Source organism: Ovis aries, chromosome 8 (genome assembly GCF_016772045.2).
Source record: "Ovis aries strain OAR_USU_Benz2616 breed Rambouillet chromosome 8, ARS-UI_Ramb_v3.0, whole genome shotgun sequence".
Taxonomy (NCBI): Eukaryota; Metazoa; Chordata; class Mammalia; order Artiodactyla; family Bovidae; genus Ovis; species Ovis aries.
The window spans coordinates 26,829,612-26,842,768 of NC_056061.1; the positions used below are offsets into that span (position 1 = coordinate 26,829,612).

Consider the following 13,157-nt stretch of genomic DNA (forward strand, 5'->3'; position numbering starts at 1 on the left):
ATGCCTCCCTCTTTTAAATTTAATAGCTAGTAAAATTTATCTGACTCCTTTTCTCATATACCAGCTGCATTTTGTAGTCCTTAAGCCCAGTATCTGTAAAGAATGAAATGAAATCTGAGATCTATGTATTTTACCTGATTAAGTTCTTAATCTTTTACATGAATGTTTTCTGAAAAGAACTTCGTGTTTCATGCTTATATTTATTTTATACTATTCGAACAAGGTAGATTTCCCCCATACTGCCTAGCATATGTAGTATCTGGCTCATTTCAGCATTGCTGTCAGACTTAAATTAAATCTTGGCATTAGAGTATCTTTACAGTCTACTTTTCCCCTTCCCCCTCTGCAGGTCTGTTTTTAATTATTTTTCTCCTATATTCTGAACAGTCTCTGGTTCTAAGCTGTTGAGTCTATCATAGTTCATTATGTGAAGTATATTTTTCTACTTAATTTCTTATATATTCCTTATATTGGCTCTCTCACGTGATTTTAAAAATTTTGTTAGGATTTTTGATAGTGTAAATCACCTATATTGGTGAGAATTATAATTAGTTAACTTTTGAATTATAATTTCACCTTACAGAATTATAATTAGTTAACTTTTGGGGTTTTTTTCCCACATAATTAGTTGTGTAATGTGTAATAAACTCTGAATGATACCAATATATTATTGATTCAGTCATTGTCAAGTCCCAAATCTGGTTTCCTTGGCAGATATATAGACTTGTGATAGGCGTTTGGCATTTTGTGTTTTGGGCAGTGTAACTCTAAATCTACATAAACTTCTCTGCCTTTTGCCTCTGCTGTGTTCATAGATTCCAGGAGGGCTTCGTGTATGGACCTCAAGCGTTGGAGGTAGCAGACTTTTCAGCAGAAGGTAAAGCAGAGTGTTGCCTTCTGGTGTTATTGTGTGTGTGTGCTGGGGTGGGCATGTGACAGGTGAGAGCTTTGCACAGATGTCATCACAAAATAATTTATAATGGTGCTTTTCACAAAATGTAAACCAAGCTAATACTTGGAAATTTTATTCAGTATTACTAAAATCCATAAAAAGTGGAAAACTTTGAATAGAACTCCAGACAAAATTTCAGTCTCTCTGCTGTTAACCAAAGAGTAAGAGTAAAAGGAAAATGCATAGTGCATGCTATCTAACTTTCTCAGGCTTAGTCTTACTATGATTTCTTCCTGGGAACGTATCCAAATCGTTATTCATATGCTGTATTCTTCCTGCTGCTCCTTTTATTGAAAGATTGCTTCACAGTAAATAGGCAGCCTCGTTGGTGACTCATGACTGGAGGACAGACATTTTTGCTCTAGGTCCCATGTGCCAAAAATCTTTGTTTCTAATATGCTAATTACCTCTCTTCAGAACTTGTTAATGTGCTCTTCCCTCAAGTTAGTTCTTGTTTCAGTAGAGAAACAAACACATCCCACTCTTTGGAAAATATGTTTTTATGGAGACCTTCTTAATGAGTCATTTTTAAGAAAATAATATGACAAAACTTTCCTGGGTAATGCTTCTTTGATTAAAAAAAAATACAAATATTTTGCCATTTAGGTGCCAGATATTATAGATATTACTTTCTTTGAACTTATGAAACCATTTATGAATTTTATTCAGATGATACTTAAGTGTAGGGTTTTTTTTAAGACCTATAGCAGCTAATGTTGCATTCTTAAACTTAATAAGTTTTTAGATAGATTCCTAATAGGAATTAGAGGAATGGTTTTCTTATGTCTTCCTGAAATTATATTTGTATTGATATCAAGCGGCTGCATCTTATACTGTATATTAAGGACATACACCTTATGTGATATAGGGTATTTATTAAATATCTACTCTGTGTCCTACGCAGAGTCATTCCATTTTATGGTCAGCTTAGTTTCACTATTTCATTTTTTTCCTATTCAGAGATACTGCTTTCCTTAACTAGAGGGGTTTCAGGCTGTTTATTGAGGTTAGCTGCAATTTTATCACATAAGCCCTTTCTCCTTTCTTTGGTTCTCGTCAGTGGCAATTTGGAGGATATTTTGTATTTACCAACAATAGATTGGAAGTAATTTCTTGAAGGCCCTTTCGTACTTCATTTTTAGGCTAGTCCGCTGTTTTCACTGCTGTTGAATTATGCAGCCTTCTATTTGTTTAATCTTTCTGGGTATATTTTGTTATCAGTCGAGTATCTCAATAGATTTTCTAGTCACTAACACAGAAGATATAAAGTAAACTGCTCATATCAAGGCACAGAAAGACTCTTCCCCAGGTCCTCATCCCCACAACTTCTGTGAGAAGGATGTGATGAAATGGTTACAAAAGTAGTTTCTCAAAGATAATTGATTTTTTAGAGCTGTTTTAGTTTTACAGAAAGATTGAGTGGAAAGTAAAGAGAGTTCCCATATGCCCCCTTACCACGTCAGCCTCTTTCTTCCCACCCCCATCTCCCTATGACTAACATCTTGCTTTAGGGGTATGTTTGCTGCAATTGATCCAGCACTGTTACATTATTATTAACTAAAATCCATAGTTTTACCTTAAAGTTCACTCTTTGTGCTGTATATTCTATAGGTTTGACAAATATATGGCATGTATCAACCATTACAGTATCATGCAGAGTAATTTTACTGCTCTAAACATACGCTGTGTTATAGGAGAATGGGGCACAAGAGGATGGGCATGTCACAAGTCTTGGGCAAGTCTCTGGAATGGGCAGACTAGTGAGAGTCCTTGGCTTTGCTCAGGAAAGAATTCAAGCCATAGTGAAGTGAACGCAAGTTTATTTAGACACATATTCCATAGGCACAGTGTGAATGTCTCAGAAAGCGAGAGTGGCCCCTCACAGTGGGGCAGTTTATTTCTGTGGGAAAAAGTGGGAAGAATATTCTGTCTATCTTGGATAGGGACTGGGGCTTTCTGGGAATCAGCCACTACCTACGTTTTGACCTGTCACGGTCAGTGCCTGAACTGCCATGGCGCCTGTGGGTGCATAGCAAGGGTGTGTCGTGAGGCTCCAGGCAGACTGGGAGTAGAATCTTCCTCCATCTTGGGCCTGGTTGGTTCTGACCAGTATTTGTCATATCCCTGTATGGCTGTGTCATTCTTTTAATGGCTGTGCCCTGCCCCCTTCCGTCCTCTCTCACTTGTGGTCCATCCATTCACCCTTGCCTTCCTTTGAGGCCCCAGCAAGCACAGATATTTTTTTGTCAGTATAGCTTCCTCTTTTCAGAACATCATAGTTGTAATCATGTAGTTTGTAGTCTTTTCAGTTTTGCTTCTTTCACTTAGTAGTAAGCATTTAAGCTTCTTCTCTATGCCTTTTCATGGTTTGATAGCTCATTTCTTTTCAGTGCTGAATAACACTGCATTAGCTGGGTATACCATAGTTAATCTATCCATTCACCTACTGAAACATATCATGGTTGCTTCCAAGTTTTGGCAGTTATGAATAAAGTTGCTATAAGCATTCATGTGCAGATTTTTATGGGGACATAAGTTTCCAATTCATTTTGGTGAATGCCATGGAGTGCTATTGCTTTATCATACGAAAAGAGTATGTTTACTTTTGTAAGAAACTGTCTCCATTATACCATATCAACTCGAGTTTGTCAATGTCCACAAAAACACTGGCTGGGATTTCGATTGGGATTATGTTGAATCTGTAGATCAAATTGAGAAGAATTGACATCTGGACAATTTTAGGCTGCCTTTGGTATATACATGGAATATCTCTCAGCTCTTTTTTGATTTCCTTCTTCAGTTTTATAGTTTTCCTTGTATAGACCCTGTACATGTTTTGTTAGAGTCATAACTAGGTAATTCGTTTTTGGAGCTGCTGTTGTAAATGTTTAATTGTGTTTTTAATTTCCAGTTCCAACTTTTCATGCTGGTGTATAAGAAAGTTTTGGCTTTTGCATATTAACCTTCATCCTGCAGCCTTGCTATAATTGTTTATTTGTTCCAGGGGTTTGCTTGTTGTTCTTGGGATTTTCTCCACGGACAGTTATACAAATACACTTTTATTTCTTCCTTAATCTCTGCAATTTTTATTTCCTTCCACATTTTATTGCATTGGCTAGGACTTCCAGTATGATTTTGAATAGGAATGGTGAGAGCAGATAGTCTTGTCTTGTTCCTGATCTTATTGGGGAAGCCATCAGTTTTTCTTCATGAGCTATGATAATTGCAGTAGATTATCCTAATCAGTAGTATAGACGATGTAAAGTATTGCTTATATCAGGCCACAGGAGGATTCATTCTCTCTCCCCACAGTCCCTTTCCCTCACCTAAATTTCTTTGAGAAAGATAGGATTAAATTGACAGTTGTAAAAATATTTTAAATGAGGGAATTAAGGCAGTTTTTCATATTATACCTTATTTTTTGTAACTATGAATCAGTTCCTTTACTCTCTTGTGAACTTCTTTAGGGCAAAGATTATCTCAGTATATTATTACAACCCTTGTAGTGTCCAGTATGCACTACAATTGGCATAACTATTTGTTGAATGAAAAACTTAATTTTTAGACTCTTACTGTAAACCTCTATCTTATTAGAAAAGGCAGAAAACCAATAGCATTAGTCCTCTAATATATTCAGTCAATCAGATACTTGACAGTTGCAAGGTATCGTGATGGCTACAAAGATACAAATAATAATGATACCTCCTCTCAGGAAACTTATTACCCATTTAGGAAAGGTTAATTTCAAATTTCATGTTCCATTTTTGCTGATATGCATTTCTCAGAAGCTCATATTCCTATATTTCTGTTAAGCATTCCAACTGAAATACCTGTTTATGGACTTCTTGGGTAGAAGAAGTGGGTAGTGGACACTGTGCTAGACATTTTATATGTATGATCTCATTTATCTTGAAAATTGTGCAGTGTTATTATTTTCAGTTAACAGGTGTAAAAACTGGTAATATGAGAGTATGTGTAACTTCTTTGCTGTCTGATTTGATATAATAGGTGTATAATTCCATACGTTAAGCTCTTTAAATCACATACTGTGAAAAAGTAACTTTACAGAGTGGTATATAATGAATGTCAGGTGTATAGCAATGTGCTTGTTGAATGCAGAGTAGAAAGCTTTGACCTCAGGATAGAACTAGTTCGTCAAATTTCTGGAAAGCTTGACCTTGTCTGATGGATCGAAGACTAAGGCAAAGAGAGATCAGGAAGGTCAGTCAATGTAGAAAAGACTGAGGGCCAAAAAGAACAAGTATTTTGTGATTTGACAGTGTAATATAAAAATGTAAAAATTTCTCCTGTTGTAGTAAAATGAAATAGAACAAATTCTGTCTATTACCTTAAACAAGAACTACTCCATTTTTCTCTTGAGGTAATTTCCACTGAGTTTGCTTATTGTTTGTTGAAGATGAGAGAATAGATCACAGAAGCATTGTGTAAACCTCGTGTCATCAGTTGCCAAGGACGTCTTTGTCTGCTGAGTTCCAGTGATCAGTACAGCAAGTGCGGAGGGATTAAAAGCATGGAGGAAAAATGGAAGATCAAAGGAATCCAAAATAAAGGACTTTCCTAAAGTCAAGTGTATTCTATTTAGCCTTTTCCCATATCTCAGTGGTTAAGTACCCCAGAAATTGCCTTTAACATGCTAAAATTTGTGGAGTTGCAATGGTGTCCTTGCTTTCAGTGAAGTTAGTGTTTATTTGGGAAGACCAGAGTATGGTAACATAATTAGAAACCACTCAGCCATGGGTTTCCCTGGTGGCTCAGTTGGTAAAGAATCTGCCTACGATGCTGGAGACCACTTGCAATGAAGGAGACCTCGGTTCATTCCTTGGATAGGGAAGATCCCCTGGAGAAGGAAACGGTGACCCACTCCAGTAATCTTGCCTGGAAAATCCCATGGACAGAGGAAACTGGCAGGCTACAGTCCATGGGGGTCACAAGAATTGGACATGACATAGCAACTGCACCGTCACCACCAGTCGTGTTAAGCACCATATAATGTAGACTGTTAATACTGTGGGGTCCTTCTCCTTAAATAATGTTCTTCAGGGTTCTCTTCTCTTTGCTACTCTCATAATTTTAATTTCTATTTTCACACTCTGTCCTAGCCCATGTCTTCCTTCTAAGCAATAGATTTATCCACATGCCTTTTGGACATCTTCATTTAGACAGAACCACAGTCCTCTCAACTTCAACTTACAAAAGCTTTTGTCTGTTCTTTTTGACTCAGTGTATGGCACCCAGCTGACCAAGTAAAAAACTGACCCTCATTCTTACTGTTACTTCCTCATTTCTAACGACATGTTCTGTTGATCAATTCAGTTCAATTGCTCAGTCATGTCAGGCCCTTTGCAACCCCATGTACTGTAGCATATCAGGCCTCTCTGTTCATCACCAACTCCCAGAGCTTGCTCAAACTCATGTTCATCAAGTTGGTGATGCCATCCAACCATCTCTGTCGTTCCCTTCTCCTGCCTTCAGTCTTTCCCAGCATCAGGATCTTTTCAAATGACGCAGTTCTTCGCGTCAGGTGGGCAAAGGATTGGAGCTTCAGCTTCAGCATCAGTCCTTCCAATGAAAATTTAGGACCAACTTCCTTTAGGATCGATTGGTTTGATCTCCTTGCAGTCCAAGAGACTCTCAAGAGTTTTCTTTAACATCACAGTTCAAAAACATCAGTTCTTCGGCGCTCAGCTTTCTTTATGGTCCAACTCTCACATTCATATATGACTACTGGAAAAACCATAGCTTTGACTAGACAGAGCTTTGTTGGCAAAGTAATGTTTCTGCTTTTTAATATGCTGTCTAGGTTGGTCATAACTTTTCTTCCAAGGAGCAAGAGTCTTTTAAATTCATGGCTGCAGTCACCATCAGTGATTTTGGAACCCAAGAAAAGAAAGTCTGTCAGTGTTTCCATTGTTTCCCCATCTGTTTGCCATGAAGTGATGGGACCAGATGCCATGATCTTCTTTTTTTGAATGTTGAGTTTTGAGCCAGCTTTTTCACTCTCCTCTTTGACTTTTATCACGAGGCTCTCTAAGTTCCTCTCTGCTTTCTGCCATAACGGTGGTGTCATCTGCTTATCTGAGATTATTGAGATTGCTCCCGGCAATCTTTATTCCAGTTTGTGTTTCATCCAGCCCAGCATTTCACATGATGTACTTCGCATATAAGTTAAATAAGCAGGGTGACAATATACAGCCTTGATATACTCCTTTTCATATTTGGAACCAATCTTTTGTTCCATGTTCAGTTCTGACTGTTGCTTCTTGACCTGCATACAGATTTCTCAGGAGGCAGGTCAGACGGTCTGGTATTCCCATCTCTTTAAGAATTTTCCAGTTTGTTGTGATCCATACAGTCAAAGGCTTTGACATAGTCAATAAAGCAAAAGTAGGTGTTTTTCTGGAATTCTCTTGCTTTTTCTGTGATCCAGTGATGTTGGCAATTTGATCTCTGGTTCCTCTGTGTGTTGATACTGTTTCCTAATTATCTTTCAGATCCATCTACTTTTGTTTCCTCTGCCACCATCCTAATTTAGACTGTAGTCATCTCTTAAATTACTGCAGAGGTTTTTTGTTTATTTAATTAATTTTTATTGGAGTACAGTTGCTTTGCAGTGTTGTGTTTCTGCTGTGCAGCAAAGTGAATCAGCTATACATACACATCTCTCTCCCATTTTTGGATTTCCTACCCATTTAGGTCAGCATAGCAGAGACCTTTTAATGTTATTCTCCCTGTTCTTTCCTCACCTCCTACCTATTCACAAAAGCACAGTTTGCTTAAAATCCTTTTCTTCTTGGGATGTAGTCCAGTTTCCTTAATGTGGCTCACCTGTTCTGTTTGAATTGGCTCTGCCTCGTTTTCCTTCAGCTCTATCTTGCTTTCCCCATTCTAAACCAGCTTTACTAAGGTTCACATGCATTGTCCTCTTTTGCCTCTGAGCCTTGACACATTCTGTTCCTTTTCGCCAGTAAGGGAGAGAGAAGAAATGAAGCTGTAGTGACTAGAAGCACTGACTCAGGTGAATCTTGGATCTGCTCCTTAACTAGCTGTGTCATCTAGAATGATCTAACCTCTCTGCTTTCAGTGTCCTCATTTGTAACAATGGAGAGAGTATAGTACTAGCTCCTTAGCTTGTTAATGAGGATTAAGAGTTAATGTAGTTGAGAATGATGCCTACCTCATACTGAGTACTATAGAAATATAGCTATTTTTTATAATTCTTACTATAAATGTGTTGGGATAGTAGACAGCATAACTTTTTATATTTTAAAGATGATTTAATGACACAATAAATATGCTTTCTTCCCCCTCATAAATTACAAGCTGATTGGCTCATTATTATTGATATTTTTGTTCTTGGCTGGGCAACAGCTTCCTTTTTCTAACCTCTTGTTTTTCAGTTTTTTAGGTTTTCAGTGACTAGAATTTGATCTTAGGTTGACATTTCTGTGAAATGGATCATCTGACATGGATTATTAGGTTTACCTGAGTTTTTATACAAACTAGTCCAGGTCAACCTATATGGAAACTAAAAGGAAATTAATTCTTAATAACTAATAGCTGACTTTTTACTTCATGATATATGTCATGTTGATTTAAGTTTCAAGTAAAGTCCTTTAAAGGAATTCACTTTTTCCATATTTCAGAGATTGTGGATTATAATGGTTCAAATGGTTTGAATTCTAGCAAAGATACTATGTTAGGAATAGACTCTCTGAAAGGAAGAACGCTGTTTTTCTCTCTATTCATAATTCTGCTTACACTGAATGCTTCCCAGAATACTTCTGACACCAGAGATGTATAGGTTTTTTTCCCATACTGACCAGTTCTCAGACACCAGCTGGGAATCCTACGGTTTAACTCAGTTTCGACACTAACTGTTCAGAGTTGACACAGACCCAAGATTAAGGGCTTAGTCCCACTAGACTGCCCCTCTTCAGATGCCGGTGGCAACTGATGGGTCCCCAAGTTGCCCACAGCCTCTCACTCAGCTACCCACTGGAGGTTCCCACGACCCCCTCCTCAGGTTCAGTCATGCACTGGAATGGCTCAGAGAACTCAGGAACACAGCTTACTTGCTGGGTTACTTGTTTATCACAAAGGGTATATTAAAGGGTACAAGTGAACAGCCAGATGAAGAGTATATAGGGTTAGGTCTGTGTCCCAAGCACAGGAGCTTATGTTCCCATGGAATTTTCGGATGTGCCAACCGCCTGCCCCTCCCCAGCAAGTGGATGGGCTCTTATTCACTAACCCAGAAGCTCTCTGAGCTCTGTACTTTAGGGGTTTTTATGGAGGCTTCATTACGTAGACATTGTAGATGAAATTGCTGACCATTTGTGGATAATTAAATCCCCAGGTCCCATTTGGGGCAGCAGTAGGGGACACTGAAAGTTCTAATCACCTGGTTTGTTCCCCTTGCAGCCGGTCCCCATCCAGGGGCTATCTAGGGACTTTCCAAAAATCACCTTTATAACATAAACTCAGATGTGGTTGAAAGGGGTTTGTTATGAATAACTGAAGAGCTTCTTTTATTTTTATCCTTCTGGAGATATTCTGTGAGTTAAAAAATGAATAATAAAAGATGCTCCTATGCTCTAATTGCTTAGGAAAATACAAATATTTTAGGAGCTGTGATCCAGGAGCCCTGGAGGAAGACCCCACAGTATATGTTTCTTACTCTATTACAATATCATATTCTCTATTATCATGGTACTTAAGATCAGCCAGGAGAAACATGCGAAAACTTAAATCTTATCAAAAGAGGATTCCTCAGTGGTCTAGATTTGGCTGAACTTGCAGTAATATGGTGAAAAACGTGTATGTATTTAAGTTTTAAATGTTGATTTTGATATCTTGCTAGTTTCTCTTTTGAATATTTTTCATTGATACTTAAAATTTGATATAACTTTGTGAAGACTGACATCTAAAAGTGTAACTAAAGAAGCTGGCTGATGATCTAGTTCTGTCTGTTCTGATGGTGCTAGACTAGAGAATGACGACATACTGATATTTTTCTTCTTCTCTCCTAGGAGATTGTTGCTTTCTGGTGAAATTTTAAATATGCATGCATTTCCAATAAGTATCAGTGTTTGAGTCTTACTGTCATTTGAATTTTATTCCCTGGAAAATATTTTCTTTTTATCTTTAGGATATACAGTATTTTTTTTTTTTTTTACTTTTGGCAATATTTTATTATGAGAAATTTCAAACATACAGTGAGATTTCAAGAATTTTATAGTGACCATTTTAAAAGAAGATTTTCCAGATTTTCTGTTATGCTAAAAATATTTTTTAAGTTGATCAAGGCTAATAAACAAGTTTATTTCAGTGCAACAAATGTTGAATTTCTGCTATTTGTGAGGTACTTTGTTAGCTCCTAAAAAATATACAAAAATGAGTAAGATATTTTTCCTCCATCTCCAAAAGAGGGGGGAGACTATGAGTCAATTTTAAGTAAGTGTAATAACAAAATAGAGTTTGTACAGTTTATTTGTTTTCCTTTGAGAGAAGTTTGAACAAAATCTTTGCTCTGCTAATCACGCTCTTTTGAAACATCAACGACTGTTGGTATGACCACCTCCTTTCCATCCTTTCCGGTTTGGCTTCCCTTCTGCATCTGATGCTTTTGCCACGACTGTTGGTATGACCACCTCCTCTCCATTCTTTCCGGTTTGGCTTCCCTTCTGCATCTGATGCTTTTGCCATTTACTTTTTGATACCGTTCTTTGGCTTCTATATGCAGCTCACTATTTTTCTTTTTACTTCTCGAACTACTGTTTATTAGTTGCTTCCCTCGTTTTTTTTTTTTTTAAATTAAAAAAAGTTTTGTACATAAATAAATAAGGGAACAATTATATTATTTGAAAATTCATTAGGTTTAGTCAGAATTTGCAGTAACCCCATGAGTGCAGTGAGTCCAGTTTAATTATGCCACAAAGCCGTCTGTGCCTGGTTTCTTCGGTTTTACCATTTATGGTTTTATAAAAGCTATCCATATGGGTCCACTTGGTTTGGACTCATAGACAAATTGGTCTCCAGCCAGATACTCCATCTTGTTATGTATCACACCTCTCCATAGAGCTGAAATGCTCCCTTAAAGAGAAACTTTAAAAAACCCTACAAACTCCAGTTTAGATTTGGCAGTCACTGTGCTGTGGTGTTTGAGTATTTTAGACTTAGCAATAAATAGTGTTTAAAAAAAAAAAGGTTTTATAAAATCAGAGACGTTCAAAGTTCAAACTCTAGAACAATTAGTACCCATATAAGCTCCATCTAGGTTTAGCTGTTATCATTTTTGTATGTTTTTTCTCTCTTACTATTTTTATATATGTAAATTATTTTTTGTTGTCACAGAACCACTTGAAATTAAGTTGCCACTGTCATGACATGCTACCCCAAAATACTTCTATGTCTCCTAAGAATGAAGATATTCTCCTGCATAACCATGATGCCATTGTCCTGTGTTTAAAACAAGTAATTAAAAAAGAAAATTTACCACAGTAAAATAATATATAATATCTAGTCTATGTTTAAAATTTCCCAGGTGTCCTGAAAATACATTCTTGTAGCTGTTTTTAATGTGAACCGCAATCTAGCCCAGGTTTTCATGCATAATTTGTTGTTACATGTCTTGAGTAGACTGATTCTCCGACCTTTTTTATGAGTCCTTTTTGGTTTGTTTTTATTTTTTAGAAGGCAGACCAATTTTCTGGTAGTGTCTCGCATCTAGATTTGCCTATTATCAAGGATCCTGATGTTTCCTACAACCTGTTGAAGGGTGGCATTCAGTAGAGAAGGGCTTTCCAACCCCTGTGGCTTTGCTACTGTGAATAGGTTATGAGTCCCATTATTAATCATCTTAAGTTCTTTGGCCACTGGTGAAATTTGGGTCAGTGAAAGCCCATGAGTCCTTTCGCCTCCACCCATGAGCATTGTCAGTTTACTCTGGTAAACAATATGCGTGTTAACATTAGGTAGGTGCCAGGCTGAAGTTGAAGTTCCAGTACTTTGGCCACCTGATGTGAAGAGCCGACTAATTGGAAAAGACCTTGATGCTGGGAGAGATTGAAGGCAAAAGGAGGATGAGATGATTGGATGGCATCACCAACGCAATGGCCATGAGTTTGAGCAATCTCCGGGAGATGGTAAAGGACAGGGAAGCCTGGTGTGCTTCAGTCCATGGGGAGGCAAAGAGCTGGACATGACTGAACGACTGAACACCACCACCAGGATGTGAAAGATCCCAAGCCACCACCTTTCAGCTCTCTTCTGTATTCTTTCTCTTTGTGATCACGTTTACTCCTCTGATTTTAACAGTTGCCTGTGTAATGAAGTTTTCTAAATTGCCCTTTATTTCCTTTTGTTCATCTTCTGCTGGCTATCCAGTAGTCACCCTAAAATCTACACTCCAAAATGAATTTTCCTTTACTTGCTCACTGGCTCATTGTCAGTACTGTTCTTTGTGTGAAATAGTGGGAGTAGAAGGTATGGGGTACCTAGCCTTGCTTTCACTGAGCCAACACACTGATCAGAAACCTTAGTCTTCAGCTATCTCTCTGCCTTGCAGTCTCTTGTTTACATGTACACATATGTGAATATGTATTTATTCACCAAATACTTCTTTAAGTACAATGTTTCTATATATATTTGGCCACAGTAGATAAGACTATATCTGGATGGCCTCTTGAATGGATTCCTTCCATTCTTACCATATTTATTCTAATTTTGATCTTCATCAATCCTTCCTAGAACTTTTACAATGTTCTCTCTACCTCTGGCTTAAATCCTGTGATTCATTTTACATTCTGTCTCATTGAGAATACTTGCTTGATCATGTTTCTTTTTTTTTTTTTTTTTGATCATATGTTTCTCTTGCTTGAAAACCTCTGATGGCTTCCCATATTATACAGGAAAAATGCTATCTTTTTAGCATATCATACAAGACTATGCTAATTCCATCTTCTTTGCTCTTTTTATGTATTACTTCATCTTTTGGGTTCTAGCTATACCTGTCTTCTGCTGATTTCTTGAATAATGTGGATTTTACTCTTCAAACTTTGTTCATACATTTCTGGTGACCATAAGGCTCTGACCCCTCTTCTTTGTTTAATGAAATCCTGCTTATGTTTCAAGGTCAGCTTGGAATGTTCCCTTTGAAAATTATTTACCTAATATCCCTCTTTAT

General features: G+C 37.4%; 1 protein-coding gene across 5 annotated transcripts in view; it reads left to right on the top strand.

Annotated features, from left to right (window-relative positions):
* Nucleotides 1-13,157, top strand: part of CDK19 (cyclin dependent kinase 19) — a 169,648-nt gene that overhangs the window by 35,777 nt on the left and 120,714 nt on the right. For 2 of the 5 annotated variants that reach the window (XM_027972369.3, XM_012182603.4), the window contains exon 2: nucleotides 816-877. The exons of 2 other annotated variants lie outside the window; for them this stretch is intronic. The gene's annotated coding sequence lies outside the window, so the exon portion shown is untranslated. Of the gene's footprint in view, nucleotides 1-815; nucleotides 878-11,946; nucleotides 12,118-13,157 lie in introns of all 5 variants that reach the window. One more of the 5 variants, XM_060419498.1, reaches the window with a different exon arrangement.